Genomic DNA, 14279 nt, shown 5'->3' with positions numbered 1-14279 from the left:
TATTCAGCCTCCAAATGAATTTTATGCATACAATAGGCTGGACTGATTCCCTTTAAATCTGATATGTGCCACCCAAGAGCTGCCTTGTTTTCTTTAAGAACTCTCATCAACTTTTCTTCTTCAAGAGAGGATAAGGTGCTACTTATGATAGCTGGATGGCTGGCATCTTCACTTAAAAACACATACTTCAAATGGGATGGGAGTTCCTTCAATTCTGGTGCAGTTGTTTTCTCCTCACATTTTGCTGCTAAAACTTCAAATTTTCTGCTTGAGGATTCAACTTTCAATGCCTTCAATTGCTGCACACACTCATCAACTTCATCATTAGTATTCCTCTCATCAACTTCAATCGAATTTGCCATCACTCTTTCTAATGGTTGCACAGGAGTTTCTTCTTGATTTGTTTCATCAACTAGGCTATCAATCACATTAACCCTATAGCACTGAGGATGATCATTCCTATGCTTCATGGCCTCAAAGATATTAAATACAACTTGTTCATTCTGAAACCGTAGTATCAACTCACCCATTTCAACATCAATCAAGGCTCTTCCCGTTGCTAAGAAGGGTCTTCCCAACAACAAAGGTGTCTCCTCATCTTCCTCCATGTCTAGAATAACAAAATCAGCAGGAAACATCAGCTCATTTACCTTCACCAACACGTCTTCCAACACTCCATAAGGATGAGAAATAGAACGATCGGCTAGTGTGAGGGTCATCTTTGTTGGTTTGGGTTCCCCGCATCCTAACTTTTTCATCATAGAGAGCGGCATCAGATTAATGCTAGCCCCCAAGTCACATAATGCTCTTCCGACATTCACCTTCCCAATAGTGCAAGGAATGGTGAAAGCGCCTGGGTCTTTCAATTTAGGAGGTAGTTTCTTCTGAAGGATGGCACTGCAATTTTCTGATAGGGCGATATTTTCACCATCTCTAGGTTTCCTTCTTCCGGTTAGCAAGTCTTTCATAAACTTGGCATACAACGGCATCTGTTCAATGGCCTCACTAAAAGGGATGTTAACTTGGAGTTGAGATAGCAGCTCCATAAACTTTTTGAATTGACCAGCCTCCTTCTCTTTCTTCTTTGATAGATGCGGATAAGGCAATTTCACATACGGAGGGACAACTTGTTTCTTCTCACCATCTTCAAGGAGCTGGCTCTTCGTCTTCCTCAACATAGACTCCTCATCAATCAACTTCTCACTTTTTTCTCCCTCTTTATTTTTTTCTCCCTCTGAATTTTTCTCTTCATGTTCATTTTCAACTACGCCTTATCATTTTCAACTACTTCTTGTTCATACTCCTCCACCTCAACTGTTTCATTCTTTTTAGTCACCTTTGGGGGTAAAGGTGTCAACACCTTCTTACTTCTCAACTCAATAGCCTTGCAACTCTCATTGTTCTTTGGATTGTCTTGAGTGTTGCCTGAAAATCCTCCCTTAGTGTGCTCAGCCATCTGTTTTGCCATCTGCCCAATTTGAGTTTCAAACATTTTTCGGGCTGCCTCATTATTTTTCCTTTCAGCTTCCTGGCTTGCTTTCATCTCCTCCAAATTGGTTTGAGTCATTTGCATGAATTTAGTCATGGCCTCTTCCCAAGCTGCTGGGGGTCTTTGTTGTTGCTGCGGTTGTTGGCGTTGAGGGTTAGGAAGAAGAGGGTTAAGGGTATTTGTGTTGGAGTAACTCAGGTTAGGATGTTTGGCATATCCAGGATTGTAAGTGTTAGAGTAGGGATTATTTTTTTGATAATTTCCCATGAAATTTGCTTCCTCACTGGATCCCTCTAAGGTACACTCACCATTTGGATGATCTCCTTGGCAAAAATCACACCTTTGTTGCACTTGTTGTACTTGGGCATGTTGGGCTTGTGTTTGTCCCAAGGTTATGGCTTGGACTTGTTTAGACAAGGTTTCCAGGTGTTTGTTCATGGCTGCTTGATTGGCCAAGATAGCAGTGTTGTCACTCACCTCAAACATTCCCCTCTTCTTTTTCTCAGCATCAGCTCGATGCTCATTTTGGGTCATGTTCTCTATCAGGTCTCGGACTTCATGATCAGTTTTGGTTCTCATACTCCCACCTGAAGATGCATCTAAGAACATTCTATGGTTAGCGGTTAACCCTTCGGTAAAGACTTGGAGATAAGATTTTTCATCTAAGCCATGTGCAGGACATCTCTTAAGCAAAAGGTTAAAACGCTCCCAAGCATCATACAAGGTCTCACCCTCCCCTTGTTTAAAGTTGGTTATCTCATGTTTCTTCTCCCAGTATTTTGACATAGGGAAAAATCTCTTAAGGAATTTAAGCTCAAGTTCATCCCACGTTTGAATGGTTCCACTAGGTATGGACAGCAACCAATCTTTGGCTCTACCGGTTAGAGTGAAAGGGAATAATCTAAGCTTCTTTTGGCTCTCAGTGATATGAGCAGGGGGCACACAGAACTGACATGTTTCATGGAAATGGCTCAGGTGCTCATGAGGGCTTTTGTCATCACGCCCATCATATTGGTTCTCCATAAGGTTTTGTTGGACAGAACTCTTAATGTCAAAAGCTACCGGGTTGGCTGGTTGGAAGACATGAGTTAGATGACCACGGTTGGCATCCAATCCATAGTCCCCCATCATAGGTCTTTGTGGTGGTGGCGGTTCTTCCATAATTATGGTTTCCGGTTCAGGTTCAATGTCCTGAATTTCAGCTGATGAAGAACCTTGGCTTGTATTCTCAGCTAGTCTTGCTAACCTAACTGCTCTTCGATTAGCTCTTGCGGCCTTTTTGATCTCCGGATTGAACTGCAAGTCCTCAGGTTGGACTCTACCTCGCATACACAGCAAAAGAATACCTTAGTAGCACTGCACCACAAAAAATCAATAGATATTTTTAAATACATACAAAAATTTAAATGACAGAAATCTTAACAATTAACGTTGTTGCCTTGTTGAAATTAATCAACAGTCCCCGGCAACGGCGCCAAAAACTTGATACATAATTAGCAAGTGTACTAATCAATATCGGAGTAATAAATAATTCGTATCCTCAGGGACTGTTTTGATTTCTACTAAACAAGAACGTCTATGTTAAGATGTGATTAAATAAGGGGGTTGCCCTAGGCAGTTGGATTTTTAAGTGCAATTTGTAATTTAAAACGAAAGAATATAAAATTGGTTCTTAAAATGTTTAAAGAGATGACTAGGTCAATCGAATCATCTATACATCACCCATTAAGTAACCTGTAATCTTTACTTTACGAATTTCACAAAGTCAACGACAAATTAACAATTTAACTTAGGTCAATCCCTTGATCCTAAGTCCTCTTATCTAATTATAATTCCCTAATCCCTTAGGTGAACCTATAATCATCAAAGGCTAATTGATTCGTTAATTTCAATGATCACGGTCTAACAACGCTCTATCCCTAGATTGTCCGTTAGAAAGAACAGCATAAATATTTCCGAGATAAACGCTATTGTCAGTAGTCATAAAATCTCTTAAATCAATTATATCTGGTCAGGATCATAAAAGCAAGGAGAACAACATATGCTGAATAAACTAGATTGAAATTCATAAATGTAAAAGTTTCAGGTTACATCAAATGAGCTAGTACAGAGTCATCTCATGACCTAATCACAATAGATCTAGCTACTCATAGCTAAAGCACAAATCACAAATGAAAAAGAAGAATTCATTACATTCAATTGATGACTGACTATGAGTTTTGATGGTTTCCCACCGTCGGCTCAATGCTTCAGACTCCAATTCAAGCTTTTCTCCGTAAAAAATCCGAACCCTTTGCAAAGAGAACATTCTGGCTTTTATAGAAAAATTGTAACACGCCAAAATCGTACTACGATGCTGGTAGATCGTAGTACGATGCCTCATTAAACCCAGATCATCAATCAACGCTCCTTGATATCGTAGTACGATGAAAACACATCGCACTACGATTTTTCCAGTAACTTCAGCCTTCCAAAATGCCTTCAAATCGTAGTACGATGCTACAGATCGTAGTACGATGGTTTATGTACTTGTGCACTTAAATTTTCACCTCTCTGTGGCTCATAACTCATGCAAATCACCTGAACTTAACTGAAAGTACATAGAAATCAAAGCAAAAGTGCTATATGACCTAGTGTCATCAATCGTGCCAAAAGGTGGCCGGTGAACTAATCAAGCACAAGTGTGAATCCTCCAGGAATGTAAGGCATGTTAAGAAAGAACGTTCCGACAAATTCGAGTATGATGTTAGTGATACTTCATGTATCTGTAAGTGAAGAAGTTGGATATATATATATATATATATATATATATATATATATATATATATATTCTGGAACGTAAGTACAAGACTACAAGTTAAGGATAAGTCGATATGTGTTGATGGAGTTAGTAAGCTCTCATGAATTGAGATATGAGAACGGAAGATCAAGATTTATATGTTCAGCGAGAATAAGGTTCTAATATTGAATGAAGTTGAGCACATGTATGTTGGATGAAGTTGAAGTCTTATGTGGAATTTTTATGTCAAGTGATATGATGAACAAGACAATGGTTTCTAATGTGCCGTGAATTGAATTGATTGGTGTTAATGCTTGTCGTGCAACAGTTATGAAATTATTTTTTTATGATGACCAGAATGAATGATGTGCATCAGATTACTTGAGAAAATGATATTTTTATGTGAAGTATGTTTTCTTGAAAACTAATTTTTAGAAAATACGCCAATAGCGAAACTGGGGCGAAAATTTTCAGTTTTTCCAAAAACTGTCATTTCGTCTCTAGGGCCTTAGTAGCTATTGGGGGTTGTTTTTACAATCTTTTAGGTAACCAGCACTCTCTATAACATCAAGTATTGAATGCACATCACATCCTATGATTTCTAAGGAAGAAAATGCATGGACAACTATTAACGGAATCAATCCGGTTCAAGGTAACATTAGAAGTTAACGTAGCAAGAGCTGACGAAGAGCTTGGGTCAGAAGTTTTAAAGTTCCGGCATATGACTGGATAAAGGGAATGCACATGCATGAGATGAAAGGTAAGTGGTAAAGGATTATGCAGAGTCACAAGATTTTCAGATTCAATGAAGTTATGAGTATTCCCTGGATCTATGTTTTGCTTGATTGACTTGTTAAGGCTCGTCATGATGATGAATTCTAAAGTTTTTCAGAATTTTGAAAATGAATACATGCATATGGGTGATTGGAGATGGCGTTCTGGGATTTAAAAGAAATTTTGCAGGTACCGGTTGTTACGACTCACGTAGAGTGGGCTAAACTCACCGGAACTAAGGTTTGATGGCACAATTGTAGCTTATTCCGTGATTTTTGATGCAACGACTGGGGCCAAACTTATTACGTTTTTATATAAATAGAAATCGTCAACTCCAATGACCCGTATGTTAGATTAAAATGTTTACTTAAAGAAAGAAATTAACGAGCAAGCATTCGTTTGATTACGCAAAACATAGTACGCGAGAATACAAGAATACAATGAAGTATGATCAAGAAAAGTATGTATGAATTTATGATAAGTCTACTATGGGAATCCTATGGGAATTCAAGATTTCTCATAAACAAGTTTATGTATGATAAGTGTATGTTATGAGGTGAACTCAACTAGTGAGAAAGTAAGGTCTATTCCCAAGTAAAGTAATATGGTAATTCGACAAGTCTACCGCGAGATCCAATCTTGCAAGGTATTGTGAGGTGCATGTTTATGGCAAAGTTCGCCACATGAAAGGTTTTGAGGAAGAGTTCAAGAAGATGATACTCATATGTGAAGTTTTAGTTGTCTTAATGGATTATAGTATTGGTTAAGGCCAACTGGTGGGAATCAGAGTGGCGCAACGAAAGTTAAATTGACATAGTTGTTAATAGTAATCATGGAACATGGACTAAGATAGTAAAAGCCTTCGTTAGAGCATTATGGGACAAGCGAGAAGTTGTCGAAATGTTAAGTAAGAAAGGAGACTTATGTAGTCAGTCATGAAAAGGGTTAAGGTATGTGGATGTGTCTTCATCTAAGTAAGATAGGAAAGGCTAGAGTCACCATAAATGAAGAGTATGTGCTATGATAAGAGAAATACATGTAAAAGTCGAGAGGTTTCTTTTTGTGACTCAAAGTAATGATTGAATTATCAAGTGTGAAGCTGGTATTTAAAGAAGAAGTGTTATGTAGGATAAGGTAACAATATGTGATCGTAACCGGACACGATGTTTTGAAGATTCAAGTTTATTGTTCTTAGAACGAGGAAATGAGATAATGTTATGAGGGTCAAGGATCCTATATGATTTATGTTATGCAAGTATGTGAGTCTCCAAGGTATGTATGTAAGTCAAGAAAGAATAATATAGGAGTTACTTTTGAAGTTCAAGAATTTCATTATGGATGGAGATATAAACCATGAGTTATGCACGAGGAAGTGCATACTCTCCTATGTCAAACTTGTTAAATGATCACGATACTTGCTATGAAGATTTTGAACTATGATTTATAACTTTTAAAGTTAAAACGGGTAGTAAGGGACTTTGGGGCGATGATTATTTTAAAAACATGATTTCATATTTTCTTTTGAGTTATACAATTATTCGTTCCAAGGACCCAAATACTCAAGGTTTAGAAAATTTCCTTAATCAAGATGTTAGAACAAGTATTGCTATTATCTAACAAGGTGCGACACTTGAGAGTATGTAGGACACTATGTAAGGTAAGATTTGATGAAGTAAACAACAGTTTTTTTTTGAAAAGTCTTATGAGACGCACGAGTATATGCTAAGAGTATTCGAATGTAAGTGGCCTAAGTCGGAAATTTTGAGAACATACGAGCAACAATACTGGTTGTCAGATGAGAGATGTATCGGAGTGTATAAATTATGCTTCTCTATGACAAGTTATATGAGTTACCATGAATTCGAATGCTAAGAGAATGGTTATGAGATCAGAAGGTTTAATAAGACTCTAAAAAGAGACAAGAGATTCGTGGAATCGTCAAGATAAGTAATGTGTAAAAGAGGAGTATGTCTCAAGGTGCTATAAGGAGAATTATGTTTTAACTATGTATATGTATAATAAGATGTTTTATGTTGCAATAAGCACTACAAGGCAAACCTGGTATCCGATAGGATTCCAGTTAAAAAAAGCAAATCCTGAGTGTTTATGTTAAGATACCTTTATGAATGGTTTATGTTAAGTGGGTAAGTTCCAAGTCATGATATACAAAGAAAGCTTTAAGTTTGAGTGATAATAAGATCAAGAAGGCTATGTTCAGTTATATGCGGGTTAAGAAACATTATGAGGACATGATGCGATGAACCCTTTGGTTATGTATGAATGGAAAATGTTTGGCTCAGACCATAGATGGTAAGTTTTTGTCATGACGATTAGTAGTCGATCTCTAAATTTCGAGGACGAAATTTTTTTAAGGGGGGTAGAATGTAATATCCCGCTCGTCAGCTAATGGAATTTTATCGGCTAAATGTATCAGAACGTTATCAGTCGATCGTGCCAGAGGATTAATGTTGCGGAAATAAAGTTTGAAGGAAACATTAATTAAGAGATGTCAGTTTAATACGACTTATGCATTAGTGTCAAGCTAGACGCGATTAAGACTAAGGGTATTATGGACTTTTGAGTTTGAGGAGTATATAAGTAAATTTGGACCCAAAATCTTCATTATTTCCTTTGTCTTTCTCACTCTAGGTTAGAACAATTTTCTTGTGCTCTCTCCTCTCTCTAAGAACCGATCCTCCTTCTTCTTTGGGAGTAAACCAAAGTTCAAAATCTTACAAGCAAGAGAACAAGCAAGCTTTGGGTGTGTAGGAACAAGTCTCATCATCTTGTTTTTCCTTTTCTTCAATAGTAGAGATTTTAGGGTTTGGTGTAGAGCTTGAGGAAACTTGAAGTTCACTTCATTTGTGCAAGGTGAGTTCCATAGATAGATATTCTACCCTTGGGTTTACTCAATCTTGTGTAGTAAAACATGATTTAATGTGAGTTTAGCTTATATGAAAATTTAGTACCCCAAAGTAAATCTTGTTGATTATATGTTAATATTGCCATGAGATGTCTTAAATTAAGTCCATACATGTTGTTGGATGAGTTTGGTGCATTACAGGGTCTAATTGGACGAATTTTGGGTCGAAAATGGCGAAAACCCGCAGCCGAAACATTCGAAAACTCAAGCTTCGGAGCGCTGCGCCTGTACAAGGGCGCTAGGTGCCCACACACAGGGAGCTAGCGTTAGGCGCCCTACTCCTGGCGCCAGGCGCCCCAGACAGGACAACGTTCGCGTTGTTCTGCGTTCGGGTGCTTGGGGGCAGTCGTGTGGGGGTCCGTAGCGATCGTTTCGACGTGTTCTTTTGCTGTTTTCACTTATCTTTCTACTGGAACAAGTTTGGCTTTATCAAATCATGGAATTTATAAACGGCTTGAAACTTGGGTTTATGGCATTTTCGGTCTTTAGAAATTATTGAAAATTTGCACACATCGTCAATTGATCCTTGCATCATTAATCGTGGCAATCTTAGCATGTAACATAAGGATGGCTCAAGAGAGTTTAAGCATGATGGGGTAGCAATGAACTAAGAAAGGGAATGTATGTAGAGCCTCGGCTTAGCTAGTCGAGAACTAGAAAATAGCAAGAATCCCTAGATTGATAAGAGGCGAAGTGTAATCTCTTCGCACATGAGCTAGAATGGCTTAGCAAATATGTAAGTTGTGGATTGATAGGTTAGACCCCTCCACTAGGTTAAGTATGAATAAGTATAAGTTATCGCCAATCGAATCGACTAAGGTTCCGAGGTAAATAGGCGAATATGTATATGTTTAACTTATATGCACGACAAGACCATGATTTAATATGTGTAGGTGACATGTCTCTTGATATCCACATTAGGGGGATACAAGGGGTTCTCGTAATGAGAACGATTTAAGCTGCAAGGGACCCGCATGTCACTGAGTAACAAGACGTAGGTGCTCGTGTCTCTTGTTATCCACGCTAGTGGGATACGGGAGGTTCTCGACCTAAGGGGAACGGTTTAAGCCGCAAGGGACCCGCACGACACCGAGGGAGTCCGATGTATGTACATCGGTCATGTATGGGATTGATCTCGGGGTTACTCCACCCGGGACTATCCGTAAAAATGAATCAAGATAATAACTGTTTGTTCAACGCTAACCAATTAATGAACTTAGACACGATTATGTTTATTATGATTATGATTATGTTATGTTTATGCTCATGATCGAGCCCATGTATGATTATGTATAAGAACAAGAACAAGAGCATGATATGCTATTAGACGAGAGCTAGATATGTATAGGACAAGTAAAGAAAGCTATGCCGTGACGACCTTAGGTTTCCCCAATCGTCCGGTTTAGAATCATGTCATGAATATGCTATGTTATTTATGTTTAGGCCATGTTACGTAAAGCGTATGCTTGGCAATGCGGTTTAGGTTCCCTTAACCGCCATGACATGTATAGATGAGAAACCTATAACAAGTTAAGATATGATTATGATGGCTCTAGTATGCACCACCGTCTAAGCATGCAAGTCCCCACACACGTATAATCAACCGTCAGGTTGTAATGTAGACACGTGGTGACCGTAGGTTTCCCCTTGAGGTTGCCTATAGCCTAGGATTTAGGGGAACTCACTGAGACATTATGTCTCATCCCAATCCTTATTTGTTTCAGATAAGCAGGATGTTTATGCATGTTCGGAGCCGGATGGATATTACTTCAAGGGTTCGTTCGTAAAGCTGCAGGACGTTATGGACATCAAGGATGTATTTTTATGTATGGATGAGTTGTGTTGTATTATTATTCATACGAACGTAACTTGATGTAAATATTATTCATTTGAAGTTTTTAATTGTTGTATATTTTAATGTATCCAGTACTAATATTAACGCACGTGCTAGACTTTCTAGACACGTCTGGTATGGGTGTTACAATGGCAGTTCAAGAGGAAGGCAACTCTGAAGCTTCAGAAGAGTTTCTATCTTTTTCTTGATTTTCTAGGGTATGTTTTTATCTTTAGTAATTTGTTTTTAGTTACCATGTGTAACTAATTCTTTTTAGGTTAGAGCTCTAAGATGAACCTCTATTTTTATTTTTTTTTGTTGGATATTTATTTATTTTAATGTCGTTTTTTATTTTATTTATCTTTTGTTCGCTACTAAGTTTTATTAGGAAATTCCTTAGTTTATTTCTGTAGTTGGTGCAACCCTAGATTAGATACTTAGGTTGTGACAGAGCCTAATATTGATATTACTATTTTGATGCTTATATCTTGATTTTTATTTCTTGCTACTAATATTTATCTATTTAGGAAGTAATTAGTTAGTAACTAGCGAAAGATACCGAAAGCGAGTTGACCATAGTAGTAAGTACTTAGGAGGTGACATTACTAATACTGAGTAAAATCTGCTGAACCTAGAAGGTAACTAGTTAGTGATTAAGGAAACAAGTACCTACTTGAAGGAAATAATTCATAGCCTAATAGAACCTCTTAAATCCTTAGTAAGGCGAGACAGGGTTTCCCGTTTGTAGAACTACTAATTAGTGCGAGAGATAGTGTGCTATGAGTGTCTTAAGATTCATAGATGGGTAGACCTATAAGAACCTTGGCCTTCATTGCCTTGGGAAATCTTGTAAAGCCAATATAAAGTCTATGCTTTCAATTACCTTAGAGACGGTAAGACCCCACACGTAAGGATCACCGTGTGATCAACAAGTTCAATCAGACTTCGGAGGGATAGACCTAGATAACCGAGATTTATAGACCCCACACATAAGGATCACTGTGTGATCAACATGTGCAATTTCCAACCTTCTAGATTAGCCACGTCCCAACAGCCTCATCACTTGTATAGTCTACCTAAGATAAATAAACGTGACATCACTGTTATTTAATATCCAACAATATAAATAGAGGGGATTCGAAGAATCCTAACCGCTGCTTACTTTTTTTGCAACCAAAAACAGGTAAACTTGCTCTGTTGCAAACAGATAAAAATTTCAACTCTCTAAACCTTAACTTTTATTATATCTCCAACTTAAAAATAACTAACACGATTTTTTTGGACTAAACGACAGTCCCTGTGGATACGATACTCTACTTATCACTTTATTACTTGGTAAACGATTTGATACACTTGCCTAATCCGCACATCACCTAGCATTGGTATTAACGTGTTGATGTCGTAAAACAATGATGAAATATTATGAGTATGATTGTAAAAGATGACCAACGATGCTAAGACTTTTGTATCTATTCATTTATTCCAATTTAATGTCGTGATGAATATTCTCATCCCTTTGCTGTTGTGTTTTATGGTGACTGTACTCTTGCGGTACAAATACTCAGGTTGAAGAAGACTAGTTATGGGACGACTTAGAAGGTGGCGATGAAAATATTTTCCGTCTATTCCCTTTTATATTAGTAGATGAATAAACATGCATACAAAACGATGCTCTGGTATGTAACACTAAGGTTGGGCTTTAACATTGAAATTTATTTCCTTTTGAGTTAGAATCTTATGGAACTCTTGTTATTTTATCATTGATGTTGAAGACATGAATATTCTATTGTTGAATTATTTGTGCTGCTAAAGTATGAATTAATATTGTTTTTTTTTAATGACACATGATGAGTTTTGTAACATCCTTTTTATATATTCTTATTTTTTAATAAATCAACATCGGGATTTAGCGTGTTATACCTAACACCTACGAGGATGGGATGTGAGAAAATTCATTCCATGATTGGGTTTTAAATTACTCCTTTCATTTCACAATACGTGCCATCTTTTCTAATTTTCTTTGTCTCAAAATATTTGTGCCTTCTACAATATCAATACAACATTTATTATTTTTTCCACTAACATACTCTTATATATTACAATTCAATCATCTATAACTACTCCACTAATTATAATTAATAAATGTGTTTAGTAAATGAAACATATTTTAACATTGAAATTAACTATATTAATCATTTTCGTAATACCCGTGTAAAACTAAAATGAGACACCTAATGAATTAAATAAATTTTTGTTGAAATGTAATGATATAAAATTATTTGTGAGACCTATTTAGTAAATTCTTTTATGGTGCTGGGTTGGAGAAAATTGATGCTTATTAATTAAGTATTATTGTAAAATGAGTGACGTGGACAAATGGGTCCCATTTAGGCACTTAAATCGGGTCTCTGTTGTGGATGATCTAATATGAGATGGAAGGAGTACATGGAACAAAACACATTTTATATTGTTTTAAATCTATTTTTAATTGTAATTTATTTTAGGATTAAATATGTATATTTTTCTTTTGAGAGGAGGATTAAATATGTCTATGTTTCCAATGACACTTGTTTTATAGGGACAAAAAAATAATCAGACGAAAAAACATATTTTAACTTTTTATTTTATTGATTTGAAAACATTGAAGATCAAATTATTCATGTTTTTTTTTATTGATTTGAAAACATTTAAAATCAAATTATAGATAGAACAGAACTAAGAAAAAGGAAAATTAAAACTAGCACACTAGCTAGTTTAGCTCTACTGGTTTGGTAATTACCACACTATGAAGGTAATCAACAAGTTTTGTAAGACAATTTTGTGATGATCCACCTTCTTGAACAGCTTTCCATGCTTTCTCTTTCATCTCTTTAGCCCTTTTTCTTATTTCTCCACCTTCACCATTACTATCCATCAATTTCTTCACAGCTTTCTCTATCCTTTCTGCACTCACCACAGTCTTCTTAGCATCATAAGGCGACATGCTCCACTCCGCGGCGCCAACCTCCACGCCAATGTGATGCACCTCAGTCACCAATTTCTCGTTGTAATATTGATCCCCGAATCCGGGCATTGTAACCATTGGTACTCCAGAGCTTATAGCTTCCACGGTCGCGTTCCAGCCACAATGCGTTAAGAAACCGCCTATAGATGGATGATCCAATATTAACGCTTGCGGAACCCATCCTTTGATCAACATTCCTCTCTTCTCTTCCTTCATCCTCTCTGTAAAACCTTTTGGTAACCAATTATCTTCATCTTCTCCTTCTTTTCCATGAACCACCCAAAGGAATTGATGCTTTGACGCTTCGATTCCATTAGCCATCTCCTTAAGTTGTTCGTTTGATAAACGACATAAACTCCCGAAGCTAATGTAAAGAACCGAACTTGGTTCCTTAGTATCGAGCCATGTGAGACTCTCGTGTTTCGTTTTAGAGGAATCATTTTCAGTACTTACTTCTTTCTTTTCTTTGGGGATTGCCACCATCAGAGAAGTCGGTCCCACGTGCCAAACCTTACGTCCGGTGAGATTCTCATAATATTCGGTGTAACCTTCATCAAGTTCAGCGAAGCTATTAACAATAACGCCATGAGAATCATTTTCAGCTTGTATCAGTGATTCTGTGAGTCTTGCGAAACCTGGTGATGGTTTAATTGGAAGTGTAAGTGGATGAGGAAGACCGGGAATTTGATAAGGTCCCGAATCAGAAACAAAAGCTTCAGGATGAGATTGTATAGCTTGAATCATACAAACATCGAAAATTGAAATCGGGTTAAAAACAAGCCGTGGAATTTGAAGGTTTTTAGCCGTGGATTCACTCCAGGTGAACATGATATCAGGAATGAAGACATCGGGCGGGTTTTCTTTCATGAAGTTTTCGATATCTGGTTTAATGAAATGAGCAGCCATGTGAATTTTACCGGCATTTTGGTTATCGGAAACAGCAAAAAGATTTTCAACGCCGGTAGGGAGGCCGAGTTGGGCTGATGGGAATTTGATGATATGGACGCGAATATGGTGGCCGAGGGCTTTCTCTTCTTCGACTGTTTTATCGAAGAGTTGTGCATTGGAAGGTGTTGTTATGATGGTTACATGTTGGTTTTTTGATGCTACTAAACGAGCTAAGTTTACAAGAGGGATTAAGTGTCCTTGTGCAAAAAATGGGAGCATGTAGATTTTCAAGGGCTTGGATTCTGTTCCCATTTTTAGCTTATGTGATTCTTCTACCTCTTTTTTTCTTCTTCTTGGTGTTAGTGCTCTATGTTCTTAATCTGTTGCAACTTATAAGTATTTATAAAAGGGGTTGATTGATGAATTATGAATGTATTATTGGTCACTATATCATTTATCTAAATTAAAGACGGTGCAAAGATAATGAAAGGATTCATTAAAAAAACATATACTTGCAATAGCGAGCTACACGCGCTGCATATTTTATTAGTTATTGTTTATATTGAGAAAACCATAGCTCGTGAACTG

At 37.1% G+C, this 14279-nt stretch overlaps 1 long non-coding RNA gene, 1 other non-coding gene and 1 pseudogene across 3 annotated transcripts; 2 read left to right on the top strand and 1 right to left on the bottom strand.

The window, feature by feature from the left end:
* Positions 1 to 2153: 2153 nt before the first annotated feature.
* LOC146927524 (small nucleolar RNA R71) lies at positions 2154 to 2260 on the top strand. Its single transcript, XR_015009186.1, has one exon. It is a non-coding gene; the product is annotated as a small nucleolar RNA R71 (small nucleolar RNA).
* A 5354-nt stretch (positions 2261 to 7614) lies between these two features.
* On the top strand, positions 7615 to 9908 carry LOC146927523 (uncharacterized). The gene is made up of 2 exons (XR_015005706.1): positions 7615 to 7913; positions 9690 to 9908. It is a non-coding gene; the product is annotated as an uncharacterized LOC146927523 (long non-coding RNA).
* A 2532-nt stretch (positions 9909 to 12440) lies between these two features.
* LOC146927522 (UDP-glucosyl transferase 73CC6 pseudogene) lies at positions 12441 to 14065 on the bottom strand (annotated as a pseudogene). The gene has a single exon (XR_015005702.1). The product of XR_015005702.1 is annotated as a UDP-glucosyl transferase 73CC6 pseudogene (transcript).
* Positions 14066 to 14279: the final 214 nt, after the last annotated feature.

Source organism: Medicago sativa, chromosome 4 (assembly GCF_051527215.1).
Source record: "Medicago sativa cultivar Bolivia chromosome 4, Bolivia_mono, whole genome shotgun sequence".
Lineage (NCBI taxonomy): Eukaryota > Viridiplantae > Streptophyta > Magnoliopsida > Fabales > Fabaceae > Medicago > Medicago sativa.
The sequence above is the reverse complement of the archived record's forward strand: the minus strand, read 5'-3'. Positions and strand labels throughout refer to the sequence as shown.